The sequence below is a fragment of the Anser cygnoides genome, chromosome 3 (assembly GCF_040182565.1).
Source record: "Anser cygnoides isolate HZ-2024a breed goose chromosome 3, Taihu_goose_T2T_genome, whole genome shotgun sequence".
Lineage (NCBI taxonomy): Eukaryota > Metazoa > Chordata > Aves > Anseriformes > Anatidae > Anser > Anser cygnoides.
The window spans coordinates 48,227,856-48,248,041 of record NC_089875.1 but is presented as its reverse complement, the minus strand read 5'-3'; the positions used below and the strand labels follow the sequence as shown (position 1 = coordinate 48,248,041).

Below are 20,186 nucleotides of genomic sequence, written 5' to 3'. Positions count from 1 at the left end.
CCGCTGTGTGTAGATGCCTAGGTGTGAGTGACTGCATTCATTTTCAGCCATATACACCAGCAGAAAACTTGGGTCTCAATGTCAGTCTTAAAAATAAACACTTTTTTTCCCCTACCCCTCTCTGAAACAATCATAAAGTTACACCAGGATCCATTTTTTCATCTTTTTCCACCTTCCCTCCCTGCCTCTTAGACCCTGCATTTTTCCCTCCTTGCAGGAAGACCAAAGTGCCAGCAAGACCATGAGAGGAGGAAGGAAGCAGTAATACCGAAAATTATTCTTTTCAGGTGAACCCTGCCCATGCTAAGCATGATTTCATAGTCATGAAAACACGTGAGCTTAGCTGCTTCTCTAAGGAACTGCAGCACTTACAGTCACCCCAATAACGCTATTCCTTGCTGATAAAAGCATTTCCAGCCGACTGGGCAATCAACCCAAACTTCTTCGCTAGGTGGTCACACTCTTGTCAAGAAATAAACCTCTCCAATAGCCCTTGCATGGACATAAGAAGATTCTCCCTGGAAACTTGTCACTGGGTGAGTGAGTTTATGTAAATATCTGTGTTCTTCCCACTCCTGCAACAAAGTGAAGACCAGAGTTTACTATATACCTCATATGTCAAGTTTCATGTGGTATCAAAAATGAAGTTGGTAAGAGAGCTACTGAGGGGCTGTAAACTAGTGCTCCTCAGTCCTTGGAACGTTTAGCACCATTCATAAAATGAATGCACATGCAACTCACTTCCGGATACTTAAAAATCACATTAAGAAAACATGGGCTTATTTCCAACATTATTACCCATTATGGCTACCAATATTATTTTAAAAATAAAAATCTCATCTGTACGTAGGTTAACAGCTTAATCTCAGAACTGAGTCATACTACACTGATGCTACGCTGATTTCTGTCTTTTGTTTTCTTTTGGTACATCAAAGATTCGTGGTGTTCATATACTGCAAATAAGAAAGTGTTTGCCATGAACCTGAAATAACTACAGGCCCCTGGCTTTGTGTTTTCCAGCTTGGCTTTGTGTTTTTCAGGAGGAGGAGACAGGTGACAGAGTTCAAGAGGCATGTTCACATCACCTGAAAACACACTCTTATTTTACACGTGATCTGTCTGAAAAACACAGCTGAGCAACATCAGCACTAAGGTTATTTATTTATTTATTTTTTTTTCCTTGGAACAGAATGGCTGCACAAGGGCTTAGGGGTAACTTCAGCCTTCCAAACAAAAACAAGAGGGAAAGAAAAATGAAACTGCATGGGCAGATTTATTCTGAACAGTAATGGTAAGGAACACAATTTTGACATGTACAAAAGCTGGGTTTATTATCCCCTGGAGAGAAGATGAGTGGAGAAGCTCACATTGGTTGCATAGTGACATTTCAGGATGGAAGGAAGGCATGTAGCCAATTAAGTCTAGCATTTGTACCCTGTAGTGTTTTTCCCCTCAAGTGCTTATCTAACACTCTTTAGAATATGTTCACAGCTGCAGCTTCTATTTCTGCCATTTGTAAACTTTTCTACTCTTGCTTTAAAGGAACATGACATAAACTTCCTTCCTGGTTCATTCTTCCTGTGATTTGGCAGGATTTGGGACCTCAGATGAAACAAACATTTTATCCCATTTGCTATTTTCAGCCCTCTTCTAACTAATTTAAATTTTCGCCTTCCTATATTAAAATGAACTCACTGTTAGCCTAATCAGTGCTTATTTATTCATTGTCCTTTGATTTCAAGCTTGCATTGGCTAGCTATATGGTTTCTAGAGTTACCCTAGTTGAAAACAAGAAGGCCAAATAAATGTTGATCTCTCTCATGTTATATTTGCTACCTCTCTTTCATTGTGTATATAACCATTTATCAGTTCCCTGGCCTTGAAAACAAGATGTTTTCAAAGGATTTAAATCCTAATTGATGCAGCTTTGCTTTATTCTCTTGATCACTGTACCAGCAGTGTCCTCAGTATGTTTCACTTACTAGCATATTGTGATGGTATGTGTTAGCTTTCTTTGGACTTCACAGCTTCAGAACCTGAAACAATAGGTGGTCCAGACCACATTCCCCTTGAAGACCAGTGAAGTTGTGAACCACCTTCTGACCTGCAGAGATTCTCAGCTTCTACCTTGTAACTTTTCTTTAAATCATGTGCTCCAGGAGTGAAGAATCAACAGTAAGGCAGCTTAGCTGAAGGACTAAACTCTTTATTGAGGAGTTCATAGCGAGCCAGAAACTGAATTGATTCCCAGTTAACTGGTCCGTAATGTAAGGAGAAGCTCTACTCCTCACTCCATAAATGTGACAGTAGCTTTGGCTGGAAAACAGAAAGAGCCTTTTTTTCTACAAAAGAAAAAAGCTGTGGTTATTTATTGACATACACCACATCAAAATAAAAATAAAGCACTGAAAGAATTTTCAGGCCCAAAAAAAGTGTTTCTAAGTTGTTGGAGTTCTGTTGCTCTTTTAAAGATTTGGCTCTAAAGTTTCTCTGCTTGAGAGAGTGTAATGAGTAACTAATTATTTGAATTTGTATCTTCCAACAAAAAGTGTTCTTCAAGCAATTGGTGATGAGGACTAAATTATTAACAGGATACATAGAAATGTTAAGTATTAAACTCCATTTTAGAAATAGTCATCTACCCAGTAGATTATGTGGGATTCCTTTCCACTAAGGAAATAGAGCATGGTATTCTCATGTAACTCCATACACATCTTATTTGACCAAAAACTGAAGCCAAATTACACTGTTGAAATATAAGCAGTGGAATCAGGGCCCACACTGGCCTCTTTTAGTGACTTAGCATTAGAAATCACAAGCTGGCAATCAGGAACGTTGATGCACCAACAAGGATGTTGCACATACCTATGGCTACTCAATGATGAGGGTAGGCTTTTTTTTTTTTTCTCCTTTTTTTCTCCAAAGTCAGCTCTCAGAGATAATGAGATAAAACCCTAGGTATTCACCTGCTAACAGTTAGAATCATTTGTGGAAAGGAGTAAAGATTAGAGTAGATAAATGCTTTTATAAGAGCCTTGTGAAAGTGTGCAATAGACCTTACAGTGTATGCTGATATTCTTAGGAAACATTTTGAAGATATTCATACAAATTGCAATGGCTCTAGCATATGAAGCTCTGTCATCTGCAAGAGCCAGTTTTAGGAGAGTATCTGCAAATTTGTTCCTGCTTGCTATTAATGGTAAATTGCTGCCATTAAAGAGATTACTACATAAAAATCATTTGGTGATTTTGTATTGGTATAGTCTGTGATTCCCCATGTGGAAAGTGTACAGCAGATCCATGTGCTCTTAGACTCTTTGGGGTAGAATACACCATATCCACAGCTTCAGCAAACCACCACAATTGGTATCATTTCTAGGAAGCATCTCCTAAATTTGTTTTCAGAGCTTAAGCACTTGTGAGGTAAAGCACAAAATGTACTGGATGAGATGTTTCCTTTCTTGCATTTGTCTTCATTTCCTGGGGTTTTGTTCCCCTATTCTTCCCTTCAGCATGCTAAGTCCTGTTTTCTTGTTCCAGCTGCAGGCCAAGTGACCACAGGCAAACCTTGTCTTTCCTGAATTTCCTCTCCTCTATCCTATACAACTCTCTATGTCAGATGGAAAATGTTCCCAAGGAAGCCAATCAAGTCGCCACCTATCTGAAGTCACCCATCTGAAGTCCAAGGTCGAAAACAAAAGCATTTCCTGATCTTTAGCCATAACTTCAAGAATACAACTGGAATCACAAAGACAAAGTCACCCTATGTTAATGACTATTAATCACTCATCATTGTTTGCTCCCCTGTGTCAACACCTTTTGGAATTTTAGTTTAAATTGCAGACTAAAAATAACAGAGAATGCATAAGTAAATTGACAAAACACAACACATTGACACTCTAAAACATCCCAGAAGGCCCTATCTATTCCTTATGAAAACAAGTTTGTATTGGAATAAAATATTAGCAGTCTTGTTACCGGGTACTCCTGTTTCCTCTTGCCAGGGAGGCTAAGGACAGATCTTTTCCTTCATCATCAAGGCTGACTCAGGGTCCATCACAGATAAAGAACAAGGAGATCTATGAGACATGCATCTAGTTTGGATCATAACTATTGGAAAGAATCTTTGACATCACCTGTACCATAGAATAGTAAATGTATTTAAGCCTCACTAGTATAGTTTTGGAGTTTATCAAGGCTTCACTGCCACCGGTCAACCCACTAGCTCAGTCCTCAATTTGTTCATCACTCTGTTATTTCCCCCTCTGAACTACTTCAAAACAAACAACAAAACAAAAACAAGCAAGCAAACAAACAAAACCACAACACCAAACAACTAAACTAAACCAAACCACAAAAAACACCATGTGCTTCACCTAACAATGGCACTCTTTCATTCCACCCCCATTCGCTCATCTTTTCTTTCCTGGAGAGCCATTTCCACTACTGCCTGTACTCAAGAGCCTTGTGAGCTTACCTAGCGGAGCCAGACTGTGGCTTTTCAGACTCAAGTCTCTATTTTACAAGTCAGATACTGTTTACGTTTTTGTCAAAACCAAAAACTTGGTGTACATTAACAGGAACAAAATCTAGCAAAATACAGATATTTTATTTTGTATTAAAACAGCAACAATACAGAACAACAGTTTTTGCAAAATCTGCAGAAGAACACACAAGCTCTTGGCACTCCATTCTTCATTGTTCCTAAAGAACAAGGATTAATTGGGAAAGATGATTATGGAGCATTTGGTTCACTGGCATGGAAATGACCTCATCACAATTCTACTTTCCCTGAAATACTGATGACCAATGTTGGAACTGAAGTTTGTCCATTCTCGTAAGCAAGCCCTAGCACAACAAAACACTTTATGTGAAGCCTGAAAAAAGGGACGTGGAGAGAAAACAGATCCACTGACCCTGACGCTACAGCTAACTGCTCAGTTTCCTATTTCTCTTCTTCAGCCCACATCTGGGAAGTTAGAAGAGAAGAGGATTGCTTATATGGAAAAATACGCCAGCTGGGGAAAAATGAATAGTGGGGTGGGCCAAAGCAAGAGGAAAATTGTCTCTTCTTAAAATACATATTTTAAAAGCCCGTGATTTTTCACTTCAGCTGACATTCAGCTCCTTCCTTCAGGGCATTGCTTTACCACAAAGTAAAAACCAAAGTTTTCCCACAATCACAGAATAGTTGAGGTTGGGAGAGAACTCTGGAGGTCATCTGGTCCAACAACGCTGCTCAAGCAGGGTCACCTAGAGCCGGTTGTTCAGGACCATGCCCAGATATATAGATATATATCACACTTGACATATATTCCATATAAATAGATAATCCATAGAGATCATGCAGATTATAGCAATGATATATTAAAATATCTATATGTTATAGACAAATATATTATGACATCTTATTTTACAGATAGATATTACAGAGAGAGACATACAACAAAGTGCAAACAATTGCAGGATTCAAGACTGATTTATTCTGTCATCAACAAAGGAAGAGGCTGTGGCCTTTTTGTTAAAAGTCCTTGAGTTGCACATGCGACCCTAGTGGGTAGCCACAGGTTTAGTTTAAACCAACTGCACTAGAGCTAGAGCTCATCATACAACACCTACAAGTGCTAAATACTTGGATACTTAATAAAGCCACTTTATTATTATTATTACTTTTATTTTCATACAACCCTTGAGAAAGTCATAAAAAACTGTACACATGCAGGTGGTATTGAAAACCTGATTTTCTGTAATCATTAAGATATCCCAAAAGCCAGAAGTGGGACATTATTCCAAGATTTTCTTAACAAAGCTGAATGTGCTTCATGGACAAGTCGTTTTAGTATTAGCCTGTAGGAAGACATTCACAACCCATAAGAACGTAAGAGCACTAATGTCTGTTACAAAGGTGACACTATCTATATAACCATTTACACAAGTTCATGCATGTAAGTTCCCCCCCACCCCCCACCCAACCCAGGGAACTGATTGAATATTCTTGTCTGACAGTGATTTGGAGATTTGCTGGTCATATAGACCTCTGTAAACCTGATCTACAAGTATGCTGGCTGAAAATCAGATATCCTTGCCCTGGGCAAACTGGGATTTACTGAAACACTAGATTTTTCTGCCTCTCTTGCCTAAATATCTGCAAGGACCTTCTGACAATCGAACCAGACATTAACAGCATTCTATGAATTGATACAAATCATAATAAAAATGCAGCTGGGTTTTTCAGTAGTACCCAGATGCAGCAACGCTAATACTGGTATCAGCTGTGATTTTCTTGTTGTCAGTTGTTGGTATAAGACCAATAAATACAGCTACTTATCGTATTGTTTTTAAGCTAGAGTTGCTTTGCAAACTGCAGCAGAGAGCAAGCATTAAGGTGCAAAAATTAGTTTGCACTGCAGTAGTAACAAATTAAAAATGGCACATTGTTACACCAAGCAGTGTACAGTTCTGCAAATTGATTTATGAGGTCAGGAGTAAAAGAATTTATCACCTGGCATTATCTCTGCCCAGATTTAATGCCTGCTCTGTCATCAATGCACAAAATATATATATATATATAGGAGTAGGGAAAGGTCTTTTCCAAAGACAAGGGCTGTTTACAAAGTGTTTCTCTCAGAGACACCTTAATAAAATAACAGCCTCAGTGGCCTAAATCTCACAGCAAAGTGAGCAATCTTTATGGTGGTGGCTTTTGGCTCCAGACAAATATTTTTAAATTCGTTGTCAAATGACGAGAGGACTGTCATGTCACCTCCAGCCGTGAGGAACATATTAAGCTTTAGACTGTCTGGCATCTTTGCTCCCCCTTTCTGTCTCCTGGTAACACAAAATTAATGGCAGACTGAGACCCTTTGCTGAAGTTCAGAACAACATGTTCATCATTAACTCAAAGTCTTCTTTCAAAAACAAGCACTGACAAAGGACAGAGAACTACTTTGGTTCCAGTATAAGAAGTCATACGAGGAAAGAGAAAGGGAAAAGGTAGTTCTTGATTTATGGTGAGGCTTCACCCTGCTAAAAAAAAAAAAAAAAAAAAAAAAGTGATCAGACTATCAGCAGTTCTTTAATGTAAGAACTGCTGCCAAGTCTCACCTCCGAGGTGACTAGACTCCAATGACAGATGAATATGTCCCTCTCTACTGTATGCTGAATGCATTCAAATACTTCCTGGATTGGAAGAGAGATTGTAATCAAAAGGGGTTATTATATTAGGATCTGTCTGAAGAGATACAGGAATAAGTGTGCATTCAGGAGACCATAATAAGTTTATTAATATTAACAGCGTCTACTCTCATTCTAATTTTTGATATAAGAATGATTTGGGTGTCTTTCATTTTCACTATACATAGACACTCAAAATCACTAAAGTTCTAAGTCAGTCTTATGATTCATGCCTTATTTACTGCTCAAAGTCCATGAAATTCATTGCTGGAAATATATCAGGTAATTCACATTTAAAAAACAATAATAATAAATAAAACATCTAGGAATTCCAGAGTCTATTAAAAATAGTAAAAAGTTTCAACATTACCCCATTTATAATTATGTTAAATGCAAATAAGTACAACCAAAATTGTAAATCCAATGCCAAAAGTCAGCAAAAATCTTTAATTTTTTAAACTCTAAGTATATATTTAAGACCTACTGAATTCAAAAACTGCTAAAGGTCATATAAAATACTATGGTCAAGCTGGAGCAACTTAACTATATTTTATGTTTTGCTGAGTTGTATGCTACTGCACTTTGTAGAACACCTGAACTTTGCTACTGGCCAGTCTATGCTTAATTAAAACAGTCTTCCTCTCTGAACACACTCAGACTTTGGAGAAGATCAGCTTTGGTATTAGCTCATTTCTAATTACAAATCACACAGTCTTAGTGGAGTACAAGTGCAGAACCCCCTAGCTGTCTGTTACTGTACAATCATTCATCTGAAAATAATTATTTGAATATATTTTTAATTAAAAACTATCCAAAAATGTTAAAGGACCTGGATATGGAGGATTTTTATAATTTCCTAACTTTACACAATAACAGAGCAAGTACAGGTGTCACTTGAAACTGCATTTTAGAGACTTTAGAGGAAGAACAAAACACAGAGACTTCCTAATCCACTTACTAGGGCCTTCCTTCACTCATGCTTAATTTTACTACTACACCCAAACATTTCATAATAATATACAAACAAAATTAATTTCTCACAGTAAGTGTACTCAGAGAATACAATACAATTATTTTGCACATAGAATTATTTTGCTCCCACATGTACTATGAAATGGGACTAGAAGAATTTTACAGGCACTATAGCAGTTAGAGAAAACGAAACTAATTGGACATGTGTCCGTTAGTTTCCATTCAATAAGTGTTTTTTTTTTTAATTATTTCAAAAATGGTTGCTGTTCAGCAATCCAGACTCCATGTCAGATTTTGCAACTAAGCCCAAGCAAATTTTTACCCATAAAGACACAGTAATTTTAGCAAGGATTTGTCTAATGCATAGCACAAACTTTGGCCTTCTACAGCATCCTGCTGAATCTTTATACTTCCTTTGCAGGAAAAGATCAGATTATGTAACTTTCTCAGTAATGACATCAACATTTTTTTTTCTTTCTTTCTTTCTTTCTTTCTTTCAATATGCAATAAGAGAGTCAAAAACATGTCTTTAGTTCTCAGGGAAAACAGTAAACAGTGCCCCATAGCACCTTACCCAGGAGAGCATATAGGGTCATACTCAACATCAGCAGTCCCACCATTTTCAGCTAGTCTGCTCAGCTTCTTATTCTAACTTGAACTAAGAAATCCTCTCTATAAACCACTTCAGCTAGTCTTGAAACATGAAGATGTTCAACTACATGCAACAACATGACAGGGCCTGGGAAAACAATCCAACCCATACTGTGGTGCAAATCAGTTTCAGAGGTGTGGGAATTGGACTGAAGTGGCTGTGCTTTTGGACACAGGCCTGTGCTGGGAGCAGAACTGGAGGTGCAGGAAAGAGAAGCAGAGGACTCCCATTATAACTTCTTTTCCCTATCAAATAGATAGCCACCTTTTAACTTGTAACTGGCTTTTACACTAGGTGAATAGGATGAGGACATACTCCGTGACTGCCTCATTCAAGGACAACCCAAAGAACATGCCAGTAGAGAGGGAAATCATTCCACTTAAAATTCTCCTTAACACTGGGCTTTGGAGCCTTCCTAATGCAAATAATGTAAAGCATCTGGTGATCTCAAGAAAAAGAGAGGTGAATTAATAGCCATGAACCAAGCCTATGTTAGTACCATTCCTTACAGTCCTTACTTGTTTCTTTTAGCACCACAAAGGATTCCATTGCATTTCACATCTCCAGGCTATTGACTTTACATCTGTAACCAAGACAGAACAACACCCTGTAGGCCCCTGATGGACTATTAGTTGAGTCCTGGCACAGGAATAGGTAAAATGGCCAGTTAATAAATGAACAACTAACAAGTACTGGAAGAAATGTATGCTGTTTGTACATAAATACAAGTGCATAGGCACATTAATGAGCGTTCATGTATCTCTCAGATACACATACACGTGAGTAATTGAGACACCATTACTACATACACAAGGGGCATGAGTAAGCTAAACTTCCACACGTCCTTTGATATAGAAAGTCAGAGTTTTGTACTAATTAGTGGCTAATTTGTATTGACACGGGTACGCTTGGAATGTTGCTATGCTTCCCCAATATGCTCTAACTTATTCAGTTCCAGTAAGAGTGAGGGCCACTGAGCACATGCTATTGGTTATTTTTGCAAAAAGAAAGAGGTTTCAGAGAGAAAGTTAATCTCCAAGCCTAGTTTTTCATCTCATTAGTGAACATTTTATCTGGCCTTTGTTATTTTTGTATCCCACACCTTTTGTTATTTTCAGGCTTCTCTACGAAGCCCCAGCAGGAAAAGAGGTCATAGTGCCATACAAATACTATTGCTTTTGAATAATTTATTTCTAATTTCTGCATTTTAAAACACCTCTCTGTGTTGTGGAACTCACTTTCCCCTCCTCCATTCATAAGTGATATTTTATTACTCTGCTGAATTCCAAGAAAAATCTTTTAACAACCAGCTTGCAAAGACATTGAAGCCTCAGCAGAATGCAGAGGTATACAGAAGGGCAACCATGTGGATCTCAGGGAGGAGTGGAATGGGGTAGAATACCACTTGATACAGAGAAAAAACAAACAAAATGATTTACAGAGTGAAGACCAAATATCTGAGGAATCTGGCAATGGATCCAGATCCTTGACTGGACAAGTGGCAATGATTTTAAACTACAGAGGGTAGGTTTAGATTAGCTATTATGAAGACATTGATCACTCAGATGGCGGTGAGGCACTGGAACAGATTGCTCAGAGAAGCTGTGGATGCCCCATCCCTGGAAGCGTTCAAGGGCATGGTGGATGGGGCTTTGAACAACATGATCTAGTGGGAAGTGTCCCTGCCCATGGCAGGGGGGTTCGAATGAGACAGTCTTTAAGGTCGCTTCCAACCCAAACTATTCTATGATTTTTATTCTACTTGAGTCACTTGTCTGTTTCCAGACCCCAGTGCTTACAGCTTAAAAATGTTATATTTAACTTATTGACGCTCAAACAAGGAGAGGATTTCAGGCAATTCCTTGCACTGGACATTGTTTTGGAGACCCTTTGTCCAGCAGCAACTGAGAACTGAACTTCCCTCTCCACTGTTGTAAGTGTTTCTTTCACAAAAGTTATAAGGTTATACAGGTGGTGAGTGGCTCCAACTTTTCCTGCACTACTTTTATTTCTTACTTAAACAAGAAAATTCTTATCCAGGCTGCTGATCTGCCACCTTTTCCAAGGGGATTTTAGATTCCATCAAAACAGAAAATCTTTCAGTGAGTATAAGAAAGATGGAACTGCAGTCAAGGGCTAATGTTAAAATGCAGTAGCTGTGCTTATGTCTCAGTTTGCAAAGGCAGGCATGCTTTGTGAATAATCTTTGTACAGACGGTGGGCAAGTCACACCAAAGAATTTTGTGGCTGTGCAGAGGAGAGACTCGGTAACAGGTGTCCTTGTCTTTAATCCTCTTGCACTGTGATCTGAAATAATGGGTATTTTCCCAGACTTCACTGCCTAGGGAGCATCTGGGAAAACAAACCTTACAAAATGAAAGCAATGTAACTAAAAGCAATACCAATAAGATATAAAGAAAGAAAAAGGCAAAACGTGGTCCCAGTGGAAAAATAGGCATTATAGATTTGAAAAACCAACATACGAGAGACAAGTTATTTTTTAAATCCTTGCTTATATGTTTTGAGAAAGGCATACAAATGACAAAGATCTGTGCAACTGTACCTAGTGTTTTCAGGAGTGTTTTTTCAGGAAAAGGTTCAATTGATATTTTATTACCTAGATTACTGAGACATGGCAGGTATCATTTTTCAATGTACTGTAGTACTTAGGCTCAGTGCCAGCGGACAGCTGTACCAGGAGCACTCAAAAACTCCACCAAGCCCCACAGAGGCAGTTAGAGATGTCACATAGACACATATATATGTTAAGTTTGTCTGGTAGTTGTTTCTCAAATCCATTCAGCTGTGGGTTGACCTGAGGCATATATGTGACTAGAGGGTGTTTAAGCATTACTGAAGCTTTCTTCTTTTGCCAAGTGTTTCTTCTGCTCCTGTGCATTTTATCATCCAGGAGCATCCTCCCTTATTCACCATAGCACAAGTAATAACATAAACAAAGTCCTTCAGCACTGAAGATTGCGTACAATCACTAATTAGTTTACAAGGCATCCCACCATAAGGGACACAAGAAGTAAACGTGGGAGTTAGTGGCTTGCAGATTAAGTGATTTACACACGTGGATGTAATGTATTTACATTTCCTGTGAAAGTATGTCCTGATACATTCACGGGAAACTTCCAAAGAGATTCACACCACTGTTGATGATTGCTTTGTCTGGCTAAAGCACCGAAACAAGTATGTAAAAATTGAATTCCCTTCTTTGGAAATCAGAGGACCAACACTAGATAACAGATCAAAAGTTCAGCATGCTTTTAAGTTCAGCAAAGCAACTCTTTTCTGATGATGTGCAGAGAGGAAGAAAAAGGAAGAGGGAACAGAGATCAAAACCCCCAAATGTCATGTATCAAAGCAGCATCACTGATCATGTTTCATGAGACAGAAATGCTCAAAAAGATTAGTCATGGGTCTCATTACTTCAGAAAACAACTCACTAGCCCACTAGATATCAAACCCATTACTTTTGTGCCTAATTCCCATGCAATAAGTTCCAGAAGTTAGGATAGTCCCATATGATGGCATTCTTTTCTTGTTCGTCACTTGGCATTTCCACTTTCTGTTAAAAGTGAGCTGTCTTGACCAAATCGCAGCATTAGATCTATCTTCCATCACTCTCATGATGTATATACTCACTGCTTATTCCCAACATGAAAAGTTTGCTTATATATTTCCATAGGACACACTGTTTTACATTACTTGACTACCATTCTTTTTAGATTGCTCTGCTCCTTACACCAAAAGCCAAGAACAGTTCAGGAAAATTCTGTCATAACTCCCTGGCTACAGTGGTATCTGTTCAAAGATACCCAAGATCTTATTCCTCCTGCTCCTGACTGGTATCAGCAGAAATCCTGAACTCCTGTGACAGTTCATCATCACGCACTTGATCTGGATAAACTCTCCATCTTTGGCCCTTTCCTTTTTCCAACGTCAATTAATAGAAACTGAAATCATTTGAAAAACACAAATCTCAATCTATTTGTTTTGTCTAATTACCAACCTCTCGAAGGTCCACTTTTTCCAGAACACTGAATATCCAGTGAACATAAACCCACATCAAAAGACACTACCGCATTGGTTTGCTATTATATCTCTGGCTCTTTCTTCCTTTGGTAACGTGGCATGAATGAAACACGTTTGCCAAGTTTACATGCTGTCACAAAGCACTGTTTGAGGCAGACAGGCACTACTCACCTCTTTTTGTTATTTAAATAATGCCAAAGGCCAACAAAACACAGAATAGAAATAATGGGAAAGATTGGTAAGCATTCTTGCCTTTAACAGGATAGACCCAGCCTGTGGCACTTCTGCTGACCCAAAGCAGAAATAGCTTACATAGCCTGAGGGTGCCGACCAAACTCAGTAGCACCACTTCCAGAGTAAAAGGTTGCTCCATGAGAGTAAGGACACCACAGGCTGAGCACAGCTGAAATATCCCATACAGTGTTTAATTAGCTGGGGTTGGTGGATACTCCTGCTGATAAGCTGTCACAGTTGGAAGATCTTAGAGCATAGTGAACAGGTATGGAAAAAATGGCATTGCATAGGAAATGAATTCCAATTGTTTCTGGCTGGAATTTGACTGTTTGAGATCTCTCACCGTGGAGGAGAACTAATTAAATTCTGAATGCTCCTGGCTGTGGTGGATGACGGTAATTTTTCTCTCAGACAAATCTACATAACCAAGTTGTAGGGTGCTCAGAGACATGCAAAGCCATATGGAAAACTATGAGGTCTTCAACTCTGCTACACACACAGCTCCAAAAATTCCATTTGCTGGTCACATAATTTGAGTGGTTGATTTGTTGTTATGCAGGTGAGAAAGAAAAAATTAAAAAAAAAGAGAAGTAAAAATGTAATCTTTTATTTCCATCCATCATTCACAATAAGCCTGCAAAACATCTCTGAATACCAAAATGAACCTTTCCATGAAACGCTTTTCTTCTGTTAGCTGAAGTAGCACAGAGGCAGGCCGTCAATGATTCCTCCAGAGTACCCAGAAACTAGGCTCTGCTAATCCATAATGCTTCATTTTTCTAACTGTCACTGCATCCCATTTGTTAGGAGGAAGCAGAAAACTTCCAGTTATTCAGGCCTCCATTAGAGCTTATAAGCAGCCCTGGAGAAGTCATGTCTTTAGACAATCACCTATATCTGGCCTTTTCTTCCTTTGGTAATGTGCCATGAATGAAACACATTTGCCAAGTTTACATCTCCATCACCTATAAAAAAAATTCTGAGTAGAAGGGTTGCAAGGAAAACCATGAAAACATGAAATGGGAAAAGAAGAAGTTTATATATAACCTTGTTCAGCTTCTTATTGCTTAACTTTTCTGATACAGTTCTTAATGACAGAGGGCTGTAACTCCTGCAAGATTCACATTTTAGTCAGCATGGGGACTGGCTAAGCAGTTGTTCATTACTCTGGTGTATCTTCACAGTATGCGGTCTGAGACTTATGACTCAAACTGATCTCAAAACTGAACGATTATTTTTCTCCTGGGCTTTTCTGTAGAACTTCCATGACAGTGCCTGAACAGGAGTTAACATTCACAGCCTGTAAATGGGGCAGAAGCATTTTCTCCATTCTGCAGATGGACATCAGAAGCACAGAGATGCTAAGTCTGAAACTGCTCTGACTTTACACTTCAGAATTGGACACTGATTTTTTTTCCCTCAGAGTACCCAGTATTGCATAGCATCTCTTATGTTCATAGCACAGCTCCAAGAAATTCAGTTACAGCTGAAAGAGTTCCAACCTTAGACACCATTAATGGCATGCAGGAAACAATGGAGAAAAAATCCTTACCAGCTGTGAAAAGAATGATTTGAAATCCCTTGTCCAGCAGGAATACCGCATAGCGAGAATGAAGAAAAACCTCTTTTACAGGGAGACATTCAAAGCTATGACACAAGAAACCATAGGCAGCTGCAGGAAGAGAAATTTTCTGGTTCACTATGCAAATTTAAAAGAATTAATTCTGTTATTCCTTTTTTTTTTTTTTTTCCACATTTGGTTTGTTGATTTTTTTTCCCTCCAACTTCTTTATCTCTTCACTTGGCTATAGCTTATTTGCTTGATGGTGTGTCTATGTGTGGTTGCCATGGTTTTTAAGAGGGCAAACTCAGAAAGAGAATTTATCCCAAGGCATCAGACTGGTCATCAGTAGGGTTGTAACCTTCATATCAGACACACAAACCTCTGCTGTTTTAGATGAAAGGCTGATAGCAGAAATAGTCTGTCATTGTTAACACAGATCAAGTTTAGAGGACAATAACATTAGCACTATTTTTCTGACTGCTCTGAATATTGTAGAAGAGAGTCTACATATATCATGGAAAACAGTCGAGCATTTTTTTTTTCCCAAGCACCAGAAAGGCTTGTTTGGAGAAACTTCATACTTCAGTTTCACAGGTATTCCTTTACTAAAAAACACCTTCAGCTGATCTCAAGAAACCATTGACTACAAGGACAGGTGCTTACTTGCATAACCCTCTTCATTTTCCTGTTTAAACAGACAGATGTGCTACTTGCCCCACTTGCCCTGTGTTGCTTTCCCCTCATGTCCATCTCATCATATACCAGAAGGATGAAGAAAGACTTCAGTGTTCCCACAAATCCTGCAGGGAAGCCAGGTACTGCTGGGTAAGGTACACTTTTGCGAGAAAATACTCGAGATTGCACTAGATAATCCTCCATGATTTGCAGACTGAATTTCTTTGTTTAGAACATATTTTTATTAAATTGTCCGTTTAGCAGGATTTGCTGCAACAATTCCAAAGCAAGACTAGCCTTTTCCACAAGAAAGCAGAACAAATATGTTCAGTCATAGTGGAATACGGAACTGAAATTCAGTCAACATAAAGTCGGCCTATGTTTTCTGCTGGCTTACTCATTCTTTCTTTCAGGTCCTCTTTTCTGGACACAAAAACTCCCCTCCCCAAAATGCAACAATCTCGTTGGTTATTGAGCAAAGCCTGTCTCAGATCTGTCTATTTGCCTATTTTACCAATACAGTAATCTATCAAATCATTAGCCTATTTTTTAATAATATACAAACTGTAATCCAAAACATGTTAGTGTCAACAATAGCAGAGCAGAAAATTAAAATAAATAACTTTGTTTCTTGAAGAAGCTAAAGGCCAAGTCAATAAAAGGTTAAGCTGACTAGTATGAATTATTATAACAATATTCTTAACCTGTCACAAGACCAATAATTGGTGTCATCATTCATTTTCTAGAACTAAAGACACTAGCACTATTATTTGAGTAAGAGAGAAAGAAAGAATATGAACTTCCTGACATTCCCATTTTATTAATCTTAGAAGTTTCAAACTCAAATCAGTAAAAGAAAAAACAACAAAAATTGAACAACAATGAAATCAAAAGATGAAACATTCTGTTCCTACATAGAAAAGAAATGACCGTTTGATTACTGTTATATTGTAAAGTTATGGTACATTTTAAAGAGTTTAAACTACAGCACTGAAAAAAGCTTTTTTTTGCAATATATTTATATTAGTGTTTTTTTTGCAGTTATAGGAGTGTGATATCCTAAACTCCTGAGCACTTTTTCTCAGTTGGTAAAGACTGGCAATTTTATTTTTTTTTTAAATTCATTACAGGCTGTCATGGAAGAGAATGGGCTTGAATCACCAGCATAACACATTTGCAGAGATGTAAAATTACAATAGAAAAAAGACGTTAAGTAGTTGTACACCATTTTTAGGAGCTGGTGTTTCTTTCATTTTCCTTACTTTTTTTTTTTTTTTTTAAATAATCCTCATTCCCCAGATGTGAATGATCCTGCTTGGTTTCAAGTCAGCATGCAACCCAGCCAAGTGTTCACTCTCTCCTAGAGACATCTGAGTTTTGCTTTCCCTATTGTTCATCACTTGATTCAGCTAAAGGTCACACAGAATTGGTTTGTGTACACTTAAAAGAATTTCCCAGCAGAGCTATATGGGCCAGGGAAGACTGGGTTTTATACTATCAAAAGATTTCTTTTGATAATGTGACTTAAAATAGCTCCTCACATTGCACTGCTCTGCCAACACAAAGCAGAGTATGGGTATCTTTAGTAGGGCATAAATATATATGCACAGTTGCATCACTTAGGTGTAGAGCTTTTTGAGCAGTAGATGAAGGGAACAAAGAATGAATTCATGTGATGCCAGAAAATAAATAAACACAAAAAACACAAAAAAAAAACACCCTACCAAACACAGTTGGGCAAGGCTGAAGATAAAATCCTGTACCCCTGGAAGGCAATGACAAAACAGATTCAAAATAATGCACAGCAGCTCTATAGAAGACCTAAATGAGTCTTCAGTGAAATACTTTTTGCTGTATCATGATAACACGATCTGTATCATGAGATTTTGAATAAGCAAACATGAAACGTGAAAGATGGTAAATGCATCATAGTGAATGCCAGAACACAACAGGGACATGTGCTCCCTACAATAAAACAAGGTCATACAGCAAAACAGCACAAATGAGATAAGTCAGTCTTAGAAAAGTGATTCATATTTGATACTACTATCATGTAGTATTTTAAGTCTGTATTGTTTTCCTACAGACTTGACAAACTTCAAGACCTTTCAAGCAAAAATCTCAATCTAGCACCCAAACACCAAAAGAAAAACAAGCAAAGGAGAGACAGTTTGGTTTGGCAGGCTAGTGGGTGATATACAGACTGTGACGTGGCATCACTCTGCATCAGGAATGTGCCATCTAAAATAGCAATATCAGGTTCCAGGATTTGGTTTCACGTTCGCCAGGTGCGAAATGCAAGTAGAGCTGTGCAAAAGCTATTTACTCAAAGAGAGCTTTGATGTAGCCAAGACGTCTTTGCAAAGTTCATTCAAATTTGGTCATTATTTTTAGTTATCCACTCAAAAAAAGAGTTTCTTCTACACATTTCCACAGTATTTGATTTTAATTTCAAAAAATGTTTGTCTCAAAAATTTCTTTATTGTAGGTAGAAGGGACTAAAATAATAAAACCTCTAAGTAATCTTTTATAAACAAAACTGTTTCATTATTTAGACAGCTACAAATTATTTTGTTACGTTAAGAAAAAAAAAAAGTAGCTTTCTAAATGACATCAGAAAACCCACAGTGATTATCACTGGTAGACTGATCTGTCCAGATCTGACCAGTTCCAGACCTGGGCGTGTGCATACAAACTTCTTCAGAAGGTACAAATTCACAATTTCATAAAATTTCAGTCTAGCCTGAACGCAAACTTGGGATGACTTTTTCCATTTCTGACTGAAACAAGAAAATGTTTCCAATGGCAGTACTCTAGAAACCATAATCAGTAGCCATAATTGATACTTCACATACCTGTAAAAGCTAAAAATGAAAGATTCAAGCAAAAATTTGTACCTGAAGGGCTTAACAGACTACTCAGAATGAAGAAGTAGATTTACTGTAGCTGGATTTTAGTCTAGCATTTGATATAGGGATTTTGTCTTACAAATTTAATTCAAATTGACTTAGATACGAGCAGAGTTACATGGACAATAAATTGGCTGAAAAAAATGTGAACAAAGAGTAATGATTTATGTTGTTGTATGAAGCTGGAAAACCATATAGTGAAATGGAGAGCCTCAATTTTCATGTGTTCAGGGGATGGGCAATAAGTACCTATATATATATATGTATACTTAAATATATATATAAACCTATACACACACACAAGAAATATAGGTATTCTTTCTCTCACACACACAGAGTAATGAACTGAGAGATCTTGTAAACTCCAGTGTAATACTAAAAAAGGATCCAAAGACTGAGAACAGATGGTACCTCTTGAACTGGAAGCTACTTTCAAATATTCACTAGTAAAAAATCTAGAATACAGAGGTCCAGATGGCAAAGTAGGGGTAGCAGTGAACAATACCTTAGGAATAAATTTTCAATGTTGTATGCTAGCAAGTAATACACCACGATTTGGGGAATCCATAGACTGATAGAATGATACACAACAGAGCAAGGTGAAGAGAATGGGCCAAGATGTTCCTGGAATATTGCATTCAGTTCTGTGCTCCTCAGTATCAAATACTGACAAATTAGTAATTCAGAGAGCAGAAAAGAAAGCACTGCCTAAAAGTAGTAATATCTAGGCCACAGTTCCATTGAAGTCAATGACAGGCACCTACGTACCTTTGAGGATCAGGCTCTCAATCTTGTGCAGAAGGATTTGCTTATGAAGAAAGATTAAAAGGTCTAAATATGAACAGCTCAGCTAAGCTCTGACTAAAGGGAGACGTGATAACTGCCTATAAATATTTGAAGGGTATAAACATTAAGAAGGGCGATGAATTATTTAGATTGGTACAAGGGATATAACGAGGAGTAATGGGATGAAATTAAGAAAGTGAAAATTTAGGCTGCTCCCTGACAGCGAGTTGTATTTCATCTGTGAAATAATTTACACTGAACATCATGAAAAACTTCTTCAGTGTGAGATGTATTAACCTGCTATAATAACAATAATGGCAGATGTCCCATCTTTTGGGGGCTGCTAGAATTAGATGGACCAATATGAGAAAATGAATAGAGGGCTACCTTGCATTGGCCAGGAGACTGTCTGGATAACCTGAGAAATAAATCTATACCCTCCTTCAACCTCTGAGACTCCTGTCCGCTTTCCTATCCACACCATAACCTTTGTAACCAGGTAAGAGACACAATACAGTTTTGGAAGTAGATACAGTTTGCTTGAGAAGGAAAGCATTGCACTCACTTCCAATTATAACCGTTACCCAGAAATACAAGGCAGAACAATAACTGTCCTGAGAGAAGCACAACAGTATTTGCAATCAGTGTTAGGGTATATTAACAACTAAAGTAGTAGCAGGGAGTAGGAAGGAAGGACTTACCAGAAAATGAACTTGTACATCACAGAAATACCATTTAGGAGGCAATCTCATGCCTCTAAGATTGGCATGCAAAATTCTGCATTTTCATCAGTTGGCTTGTGTCTGTTCAAGCATGACACGCCATAAGTGAAACCCTTCTAGTTAGAGCATGACCTTGTCCATTCACAAAACACTGGAGTGTTGTGGAAAAAGAGGGACTGCACTACCCAAAGGAATGTCATTGCAACTGCAGAAAAGCAGCTTCAAAATCTAAATACTGCTTTCTTTCAATCTCTGCTAGCAGAAATCAGCTAACACTGCAGATTGCATAGTTCCCATTTCCTTTCTCTCCACGATGGATTTGCCATCATAGCATCACTATTTGTTATATCAAACTTTGGAATTAATTCAGCAAATAAGCTCTTAGGGAGATTGTAATTTATTAGGTTGCTTAAAACAAACAAAAAAACAACAACGACAAAAGAAAGCTTCAGCCTTTG

General features: G+C 37.9%; 1 long non-coding RNA gene across 1 annotated transcript; it reads left to right on the top strand.

Moving 5' to 3' along the window:
- Window positions 1-359: 359 nt before the first annotated feature.
- Window positions 360-3,977, top strand: LOC136790425 (uncharacterized). The gene is made up of 3 exons (XR_010830309.1): window positions 360-536; window positions 1,021-1,153; window positions 3,541-3,977. It is a non-coding gene; the product is annotated as an uncharacterized lncRNA (long non-coding RNA).
- Window positions 3,978-20,186: the final 16,209 nt, after the last annotated feature.